This window comes from Nicotiana tabacum, chromosome 18 (genome assembly GCF_000715075.1).
Source record: "Nicotiana tabacum cultivar K326 chromosome 18, ASM71507v2, whole genome shotgun sequence".
Lineage (NCBI taxonomy): Eukaryota > Viridiplantae > Streptophyta > Magnoliopsida > Solanales > Solanaceae > Nicotiana > Nicotiana tabacum.
In genome coordinates, this window is record NC_134097.1 from 14196619 (window position 1) to 14207041 (window position 10423).

The window sequence follows — 10423 nt, forward strand, 5'->3', positions numbered from 1 at the left end:
GATCCGTGGAAGGAATTCAAAGAGTTATGTCTCAAGCTGAATCATTTTCGCACGATAGAATACAAGAATGTGAAGTTTCCTAAAGGTTTTGCAGCCTCTTGAAAATAAGTACAGACGTCTCCGTACCGATCCGCAAGACTCTACTAAACCCGCTCATGTCGTGAGACCTATGTAACCCAGGCTCTGATACCAATTTGTCACGACCCAAAACTAACCCATGTCGTGATGGCGCCTATCGTAGAACTAGGCAAGCCGACTCATTTCCCAAACAAACCAATATTTTTATTTTAAAGATAATTCTAAAGTTATTTAACATAAAACCTTCATTTAAAGAGTTCAAATCAAAGAAAAACAGAAGTGCGGAAAAAAAAATCCCGACATCGGGGTGTCACTAGTCATGAGCATATACTACAATCTGTCTAACAATATCAAGGCTAACTCTGCCCGAAAAATAGCTAAATACAACTAGTGGAAGATAAGAGGGAGAAGAGCAGGGGCTGCGATCACCAAACAGCTACCTTGCTATCTCCAAGAAAATCTGCAACCAGAACACTCAATAACCGCGACCGTGTCCAGCTACACCTGGATCTGCACACAAGGTGCAGGGAGTAACGTGAGTACGCCAACTCAGTAAGTAACAACAATAAATAAAGACTGAGCAGTAGTGACGAGCAATAAAGCATATAACGTTCATATCAGGAAATCTCAGTAAAATACCACATGCTCTTAAAAATCAGGATTTGAATCAAACATCTCGTTTAAACCTAGTTCCAGTAAAAATCATTTTAAAGACATTTTTCCAACAGTTTTTCGAACAAAGGCTCAATGCAAATGTGAGTAAAAATGATGAAATCATAAACAGCCCCTCGGGCAAAATATCACTCATATACAGCCCCTCGGGCAAACCTCACAGTTACTCGTGCCATTCGGGCATACCTCACAATCACTCTTGCCACTCGGGCATACCTCACAATCACTCTTGCTACTCGGGCATACCTCACAATCACTCATGCCTCCTAGTCACTCAGCACTCGCACTCAGTAGGTACCTGCGCTCACTAGGGGTGTGTACAGACTCCGGAGGGGTTCCTTCAGCCCAAGCGCTATAATCTGCACGGACAACTCACGTGCGATAATAATAAAGTATGATGCAGGCGGGAAGCCCCGATCCACACTCATCCTCACAAATCAGGCCCTCGGCCTCACTCAGTCATAAATATGTTGCAGGCGGGCAGCTCCGAGCTACACTAATCCTCACATATCAGGCCCTCAGCCGATATCAAACATGCTGCGGCGTGCAGCCCGAGCCCATAAATATGCAATATGTTGCGGCGTGCAGCCCGATCCCATGAATATGCAACATAAATCAGGCCCTCGGCCTCACTCAGTCATAAACCTCTCAAGCCACTCAGGCATCTCAGTAAAACAGGGCATTCAGCCCAAAACATTTATATGCATCAAAATAGAGTCATAAAACTGAGTTATGATGTGCAATGAAATGAATATGACTGAGTACTAATTTTTTAATTTAAAATAATAATTCACAACAATATGACCTCTGTGGATCCCAATAATACTGGCACATAGCCTCAACATGATTTTTAATATGCTTTTCAACTCAATTTCTTTAACACATAAAACCGCATGGAAAATGCCAAGATTATTTAACTATAAAATTCCACAGAAATAATTATGTCACAATTTCTAAAGTGCGCGCCCACACGCCCGTCACCTAGCATGTGCGTTAGGGGTGGGCGTCGGTCGGTTCGGTCGGTTATTATAAAAGTACGGTTCGGTTTATCGGTTTTCGGTTTTGTAATATTAATAACCAAATCAAACCAAAGTATTTACGGTTCGGTGCAGTTTTTTCAAAGTTCGGTTCGGTTATTTCCGATTTATTTTTTCTGTTTTAAACGGTTGTAGGAACAACAAGTATTTACGGTTGGTAGGAACATCAATAAACAAAGCTGGAATTTATTTGTTTTTCGTCCAGCCCAACAGCAAATTGTCATTTTGACTTTTGAGAAAGACAGCCCAGCAAATTGTCATTTAGTTCTTCGTCCAGCCCAGCAACAGAGAAAGACAGTGGCAGACGGTAGTCTAACACAAGTTTTGCTGACAATAACACTCTAATTTGAAACAACACTATAAATTAAACCGAGAATAGACTATAGAGAACAAGCACACACAGAGCAGGGAGGCCTTCAGTGGCATCAGTACAAACAGAACACCTAAGTAGCAAAATACCGCACAGTCCAGCAGTGGCAAACTAGTCTAAAACAGTTTAACACAATGGCAAATCTAGCAGCTACCAAAGTCCAAAATAAGTCTAGAAATACCATCACCAAACAATAAAACAGTGGCAAACTAGTCACAAGCCACAAAGTAAGTCTAGAAAATGATACTTAAAGCCTTAAATACGAATCACTGGATGAGGCATAAGACACTTCTTAATATGCTTCACTAAGCCATAAGTGCCATAATATTTTGGATGACAATTATAAACTCGGCCACAATGAAGGCACTTTTCTTTGCGGGCTTCTTCATTTACTTTAACTAGTTCAAAATATTCCCAAATAGGCGATCTAGCTTTAGGACCACGAGGCATAGTTGAACCTACAAAAAAAAATTAGAAAATTTCACAAGTTAATAAAATATTTTTAATTATAAATAACAAAATAATATCATAAAACAAGCAAATCTTTAAACTTACCACTTGTTCAAACTATGCATCAACAATGCTATTATCTCTTTCAACAATGCAAGTTTCTCTTCCGCTCGTTGCCATATCTAAATATAATTTGATAAAGTGTGTCAATTAAACTTACAAAGTAAACTAATTTTCAATAAAACACTCATATAACGCAAAATCTTACCAAGTTCAATTTGCTCAAGAAACTCCAAATCTTCTTCAACATTAATAGGAGTACCCTCACATCTAAACCAATCTTGAACACAAACAAGACTTTGCACCAACCGAGGAGTCAATGAACTCCTAAATGAATCAAGAATGCGGCCACCGGTGCTAAATGCACATTCCGATGCAACACTTGAAATTGGAATGGCTAACACATCACGAGCTAGCTCGGATAGAATAGGAAATCGAGGCGCATTAATTTTACACCAATCTAAGATTTTAAAGTCATTAGAATCATTAGACAACTGCTCTTGTCCTTCACCAATATATCTTTCCAACTCAGATTTAGCACCTACACTTCTAGAGTCTTCCTTTTGCCTTTTCAACAATTACTTTGTTCTCATAGATTTTGTTCTCACATTCCCACTAGATGGCTCAAATGTGTCATAAGATGAAGTAGATTTAGATGGAGATGATTGAAGATAACATCCTTTGGAGTATTTTTTTTTTATACTCCCCAAACAAAAAATTTAAATAAGTATCCACTTCGGCAGTTAATTTCTTCCCTGGTCCCTCCCCGAACATTTCCTCAAGTGCAAAACCAACATACTCTAATTTATTATGAGGATTTAATACAGAAGCAATGAATATCATTTTATTCATCTTTTCCGGTTCACCCCAATATTTTTTAAACTTTTCTTTCATCTTCCCTGACATCTTACTCAAATTAGTATCATCACTAGCTAAACAAGCTTTCAAATGACTATCAAGCTCACATATATCCTCAAAATGACAATTAGAAGTAACATAACGTGAACCTGAAATTTTTTTGGTGAGCTCGTGAAATCTTTCAAGAAACTTTATCACGTTTCTCATATTCACCCAATCATCACATACAAATGGACCTGCAATATTCCCATCTTCACAAACATGCGTACAAAGATGAGTAGAAAATCCATCATCAAAAAGATGAAGCTTGTCAAAGGCCTTCTCAAAGTTTTGCGCCGTTTCCAACATCAAGTAGGTGGAATTTCACCTTGTAGGAACATCCAAACACAATATTTTGCTACATTCTACCTCTTGATGTGCACAACATTCCCTAAACTTTAAGGACCTTTGCGGAGATGATCTCACATACCTCACAGCTTGTCTAACACGTTTTACAGAAACATCAATTTCCTTCAAACCATCTTGCACAATTAGATTAAGTATGTGAGCCATGCATCTCACATGAAGATGCTTACCACTCATCGAATTAGTTTTCCACATATCTAGTTGTTTAGACAATTCTTTGACCGTGACATCATTCGAAGAAGCATTATCAATAGTAACAGTGAATACCTTATCCAATTTTCATTCAAGCAAACAATTACCAATAACTTTTGCCATTTCGTCACCCTTATGACTAGAGATAGGGCAAAAATTTAGTATTCTTTTATGCAACACCCAATCTCTATCAATAAAATGACCCGTCAAACACATATAGTTAATTCTTTGTAATGAAGTCCATGTGTCTGTGGTAAGGCAAATTTTTGGTTTTACTTCTCTGAAATTTTTCATTAGTGTAAGCCTTTCTTCATTGTAAACTTGAAAATAATCCCTTGTAATTGTCCTACGAGAAGGAACATTAAATAGAGGTTGGGCTATGCTCATAAACTTCTTAAAGCCTTTCTTTTCAACAAAACTAAAAGGTAATTCCTCTGTAATTACCATCTCAACTAAAGCCCTCCTAACTAGTTCTTGTTCAAATTTTCAAAGCACCACACCATTAATTTGCCCATCCTTTTTTAAACACAATTGTGTTTGAGTATTATCAACTTTTCGTGGTATTTTTGGACACTTCTTTAAATGAGTATTCAATGATGTTGTTCCATTCAATCGTGAATCAGCCTTATAATCACGACCACAATATCTACACTTTGCTCTATCACCTCCATTATCATCTTTAAACTTTTCAAAATGATCCCAAGCAGTTGATCTACATTGTACGATTTTTTTTTTTTTTGGGTCTTGACTAGTTTCAACTGAATTTGTAGGTGAAGATGTGATTTCGCTTTCAGATGAACCCACCCCACTTACTCTACTTTCAACTTCTGTCATCTATAGAAAATCGAATGAAAATAGAATTAAGGTCAGAACTCCTATAAGTCTATAACAAATAGACACTACAAGAAATCATAACTACGACGACATTTATTTAGCGACATATATAATAAATGTCGAAAAAAATTAATTCTTTGATATTAAAATTTTGGTAAGTATTTTTCTATTCTAATCTGTTGTTCACTGGATTAAATTTCTGGTTAACTGCCTTTAAAATATTTTACATAAGATTAAAGTTTGCACTTTCTTTGATTCATCTTTTCATGTTGAACTGATTTTGTACTAGTAGTGATGAGATTATTAACATTATTTGGTTGTTCAATCGTACTTACTGCTATAGTTTACTGCTATAGTTTATTTAACATGTTTTCAAGCCATTATTTTGACCATGAACTAGAATTGCTCTTGACCTTTTATACCTTTTTATAATTATTTTGTGGAGTACTGGACCTGGACTTAATAGTTGGCTTGTCAATTTGTCAATGCTGTTTTTCTTGTTAATTGTACTATGCTCGGATGCAATTGATCTTTCAAGATCTCATTCTTCTGCTATAGCTAGTTAGCTACTAATTTTTCTATGTTCATAAGTGAAAACATGTTTAATCTGTAACTTTCTCTTTTAACTTTAGAGTTTATTTACATTACTTATTTATTGTAGTGGTATGTAAAGCAAATCTTTTGCTTTTTAGGTTGGCCATCTACCTAGAAACCTCATTTGGCAGAAACATCTAAATCCAAGCACCTTTCTCTTTTAACTTTAGAGTTTATTTATAATACTTATTTATTGTAGTGGTATGTAAAGCAAATTCCTTGCTTTTTCGGTTGGCCATAAACTGATAAACCTCCTTTGGCAGAAACATCCAAGCACCTTATTATTTTATTGGTGTACTTGATTGCTTTTTGAAATTTTGAGAGAAATTGTGGTGCTTAATACTAAAGTAAAGCTGTCCATACGTTAGACCTGATTTTGAAATATATTGAAGTGAAAGAATAAGACAGTGAGACATTTTCTTTCTTCATACACAAAGAATAACAGTGAGATAATTAAAAATCAACATAAACAAAAGACTAACAGTCAGACTAATTGAAAATCAACATACACAAAAGATTAAGACATTTTCTTTATTCATAACTCAGAAGAACTTGCACTAACCTGAGAATGAAAGATGAGCGACGAGCTGAGGAAGAAGGCGTCACAGTTGAGTTGAGGAAGAAGGCGCAGAACTCGCAGGAACTCAGAAGAAGTCGCAGCAGTCGGCGACGACGAGTCGCAGCAGTCGCAACAGTCGCACAGCAAGAAGGAAGAACTGAAGAGGCGAACTTTTCAATTGATGTAGGTTTGAGAACCCTAAATCTAATTCTTTATTTAGGTTTGGAAAATGGAAAATGGGAAGTGACTAAGTGTAATGTGTATTAGTGATTTAGTGAGTTGTAACCAATGGGTTTGGACTTTGGGTATTAGACAGAGACAGACTATCAATAAGTTTGGATTTGAATAAACTAAATTGGGCTTCAAAGTTCAAATAGATATTGGGCTTCAGCCTAAAATGGGTAATAACTAAATAACTAATACCCAAAATTTCGGTTATTCGGTTAAACCGAAAACCGAAATACCAAAACCGTAAACCACACCGAAAAACCAAAAATTAATAATTTAAAAATCGTGCACCGACCGAAAAACCGATTAAACCGAAACCGAAAAATCGAAATTCACGGTTCGGCCGATTTTTTCGGTTCGGCCGGTATTATGCCCACCCCTAATATGTGTCACCTCCCAACAATTCACAAAATACATATATTCAGGGTTCATACCCTCAACTCCAAGATTAGAAGAGTTACTTACCTCAAACCGCGAAATTCTTATTCTGCAATGTCCTTTCCTCATGAATTGGTCTCCAAACGCCACGAATCTGGTCATAAATAATTCGTTTCAGTCAATAAAATTCATTGGAATTAATTCCACAAGATAATAATGATTTTCCATAAAAATCCAAAAATTAGCTCAAAAATTGCCCGTGGAGCCCACGTCTCGGAACTCGACAAAAGTTACAAAATCCGAAAGCCCATTCGATCACGAGTTTAATCATACCAATTTTACCAAAATCCGACCCCAACTCGACCATCAATTCTTCAATTTAAACCAAGAGGGTTTTCAAATTTTTCCAATTCAATTCACCAATTAAATGATAAAACAATCATGGATTCGGGTAATTTAACCAATATTGAGCTAAGAACACTTACCCCGATATTTCCTCTGAAAATCACCCAAAATCGCCTCACTTCCGAGCTCCAAATCGCCAAAAACTGAAAATGGGACGAAGTCCCATTTTCAGAACTTAAACTCACTGCCCAAACTTTTCTTCTTCGCGAACGCGGTAAGTGCCTCGCGTTCGCGAAGCACAAAATAACTCCCGTCCAAATTCCTCCTTCGCGAACGCGACATCACCCTCGCGTTCGCGAAGCACAAAATATCTCTGCCTCAATGCCTTCTACGCGAACGCGTTCAACCCATCGCGAACGCGATACTTCATTTCCCCCTCACTACGCGAACGTGACACCCCCTACGCGAACGCGTAGACCAATTTCCTGGGGTCTTCGTCTGCTTCCTATCTTCTTCGTGAACGCGTAACACCTCTCTTCGCGAACGCGAAGAGCAAATATTACCAGCCTCCCAGTTCCTCTTCGCGAATGCGAGGCACCACTCGCAAACGCGATAAAGGAAACCAGATGGTGCATCAGAAAAATTCAAGCAGAGTTCCAAGTCCAAAAACCAACCCGTTAACCATCCGAAACTCACCCGAGCCTCTCGGGACCTCAACCAAATATACCAACAAGTCCTAAAATATCATACGGACTTAGTGGAGCCCTCAAATCACCTCAAACAACGCTAAAACCATGAATTATACCCCAATTCAAGCCTAATGAACTTTGAAATTTTTAATTTTTACAAACGACTCCGGAACCTATCAAATCACGTCCGATTGACCTTAAATTTTGCACACTAGTCATAAATAATATAGCAGAGGTATTCTAATTTTCAGAATCGAATTCCGACCCCAATATCAAAAAGTCAACCCCCCGGTCAAACTTCTCAAAAATAAAACTTTCGGCATTTCAAGCCTAATTCCTCTACTGGACTTCCAAAAAATATTATGGACACGCTCCTAAGCCCAAAATCACCATACGGAGCTATTGGAATCATCAAAATTCAAATCCGATGTCGTTTACACCTAAGTCCATATTCGGTCCACTTTTCTAACTTAAAATTTTCAATTATGAGACTAAGTGTCTTATTTCATTCTGAGTTCCTTCCGGACCCGAACCAACTAACCCGATATAACATAATATAGTTGAATAACACAAAAAGAAGTAGAAATGGGGAAAACGGAGTTATAACTCTCGAAACGACCGGCCGGGTCGTTACAGTAACCCTCTTCTGTGATGTTGAATCAGCCATTGGAGAGGAAATCTCAAGTTTTCTGTTGAAAGCATAACAATGGTTATTATTTATAAAAAAATTAGTAGAGATAAACAGAAGAAACACAATATAAGCAAAAATCTAACAACTTAAATACTTACCACAACTATTTGGAGCAAAAAAATATAGAAAATTGAGAGAGACAATGCAGATGAAGAAGTGAAGAATCGTGGTGACTGAGAATGGGGAAGAGAATGGCGATGTGAGTGAGAGAAATTGGAAGTGAAGAATCGTGGTTTCTGAGAATGGGGAAGAGAATGGCTATGTGTGTATGAAATTGGGGAGAGAGAACATGGAGAGAGAAGTTTACATCAAATACGGTAATTATGTGAGAAAAATTTGAAAAAAAGAGAGAGAAAAATAATACATAGCGTATTTAACGGCTTAAGGGTAGGAGATAACCATAAATAGATATTTTGCTATAAAAATTAAAAGGTAGCTATAGAATATAATTTTTTAAAAGAGTATTTATTTAAAATAAATAAGGTGTTAACCTTACTTTGCTATATGAGGTAAAATTTCCAATAATTATTGCTCTGAGGGGTATGAAAGGGAGCGAAGATATGATCTTATTGGGCTTTTAGCTCACCACTGGTTTGTTGTTGTTAGAATATACAAAAAAGTATGTATAAAATATGTATATTATATATTAATATACAAAAAAATATATATTTTGCTGATTATTATTTCTGGGAAGTGTTATGCTGTGTAGTTTTCTCAATTTTTTTCTCTTACCATTTCATACCCTTAGGTGTTGACCCATCCTTACAATTCACTCCATCCTGCCCATAGTATAGGAAGGAAAAAACAGAGGCAACATATTAACTATGCTAATAATTTATTAAAAATAAGCCGGAAAAAGTAAGAAAACAACAAAAATAATCTAGGTTAGAGGATTGAGGTAAGAAAACAACAAAAATGAATAAGGCCAAATTGTAAGTAATAGTTCAACAGTAAACTTAATTAGGAAACATGAACATTAAAAAAAGTGAAGCAGCAAAGTAGAAGGGAAAAATAAGAAAAATCAAAGCACATGCAATTGAATTAATCCAGGTGAATTTTTAATTTGATTAGCGACAAAGTTGACGATTAAAGTAATTTGCTATTTGTTATTTTTCCTCGTGCCATTCAATCAGATGTCATTTCCAACATCCAATAACGTAATTTATGAGCAGGATTAATTAACAAATTAACGCAACCAAACAAATAGGATAGTATATACCGAGGCGTATCTAAGATTTTAAAAGTATGGGTGTACTATACTACCGTCTAACTTGACTCCATCAAAATTTTGTTATGACAACAACTTATCGAACAAACCATGGTTAATACTATTATCACAAGGAAATATTATTCCGTTTACAATTATTCTTAACAAATTTTATACATTAAAAATGATTAATAATAGCATCGTTATGTGAAGAAAACTCACTTCACAAATCAAAGAAAAATTTGAAGAAAAATATAAATGAGAGAAATGATAAAGAAATTAGTTAGAGGATGATTGTTACTCGTAAAAAAAATTGAGATAGAAAGAGAAGTAAGGAGGAGATGTGAATTTTAATTTTTTAGGAAAGTTAAAACTCAAAATGAACCAAAAAAGAAAAGAAAAAGGGAGAAAAGAATAAACATAAGATAAAGAAAAGATAAAACAATAAGAGAAGAACAACAAAATGAGACCAAAAAAGAAAAGAAGGAAAAGGAAGACAAGAAACAGAAAAAGAAAAGACAAAAAGTATAAAGGGAAATAGGAGAGAGAGGATTCGAATCCCTAATCTGGATTATCAAAGGGGCACACGGCAACGGACCAAAGTGGCATCTTGTGCATGGGTTCACCCGGATCTAATTAAGTATAATATCAGAAATATTACAGTGCTATATGCAGTTTAGAGAGGAGAGCATAGGTTCACGTGAACCCATACCCCTTCCTATAAATCCGCCCATGAGTATATACGGTTTAAATTCATTCAATATTTATATCAAATT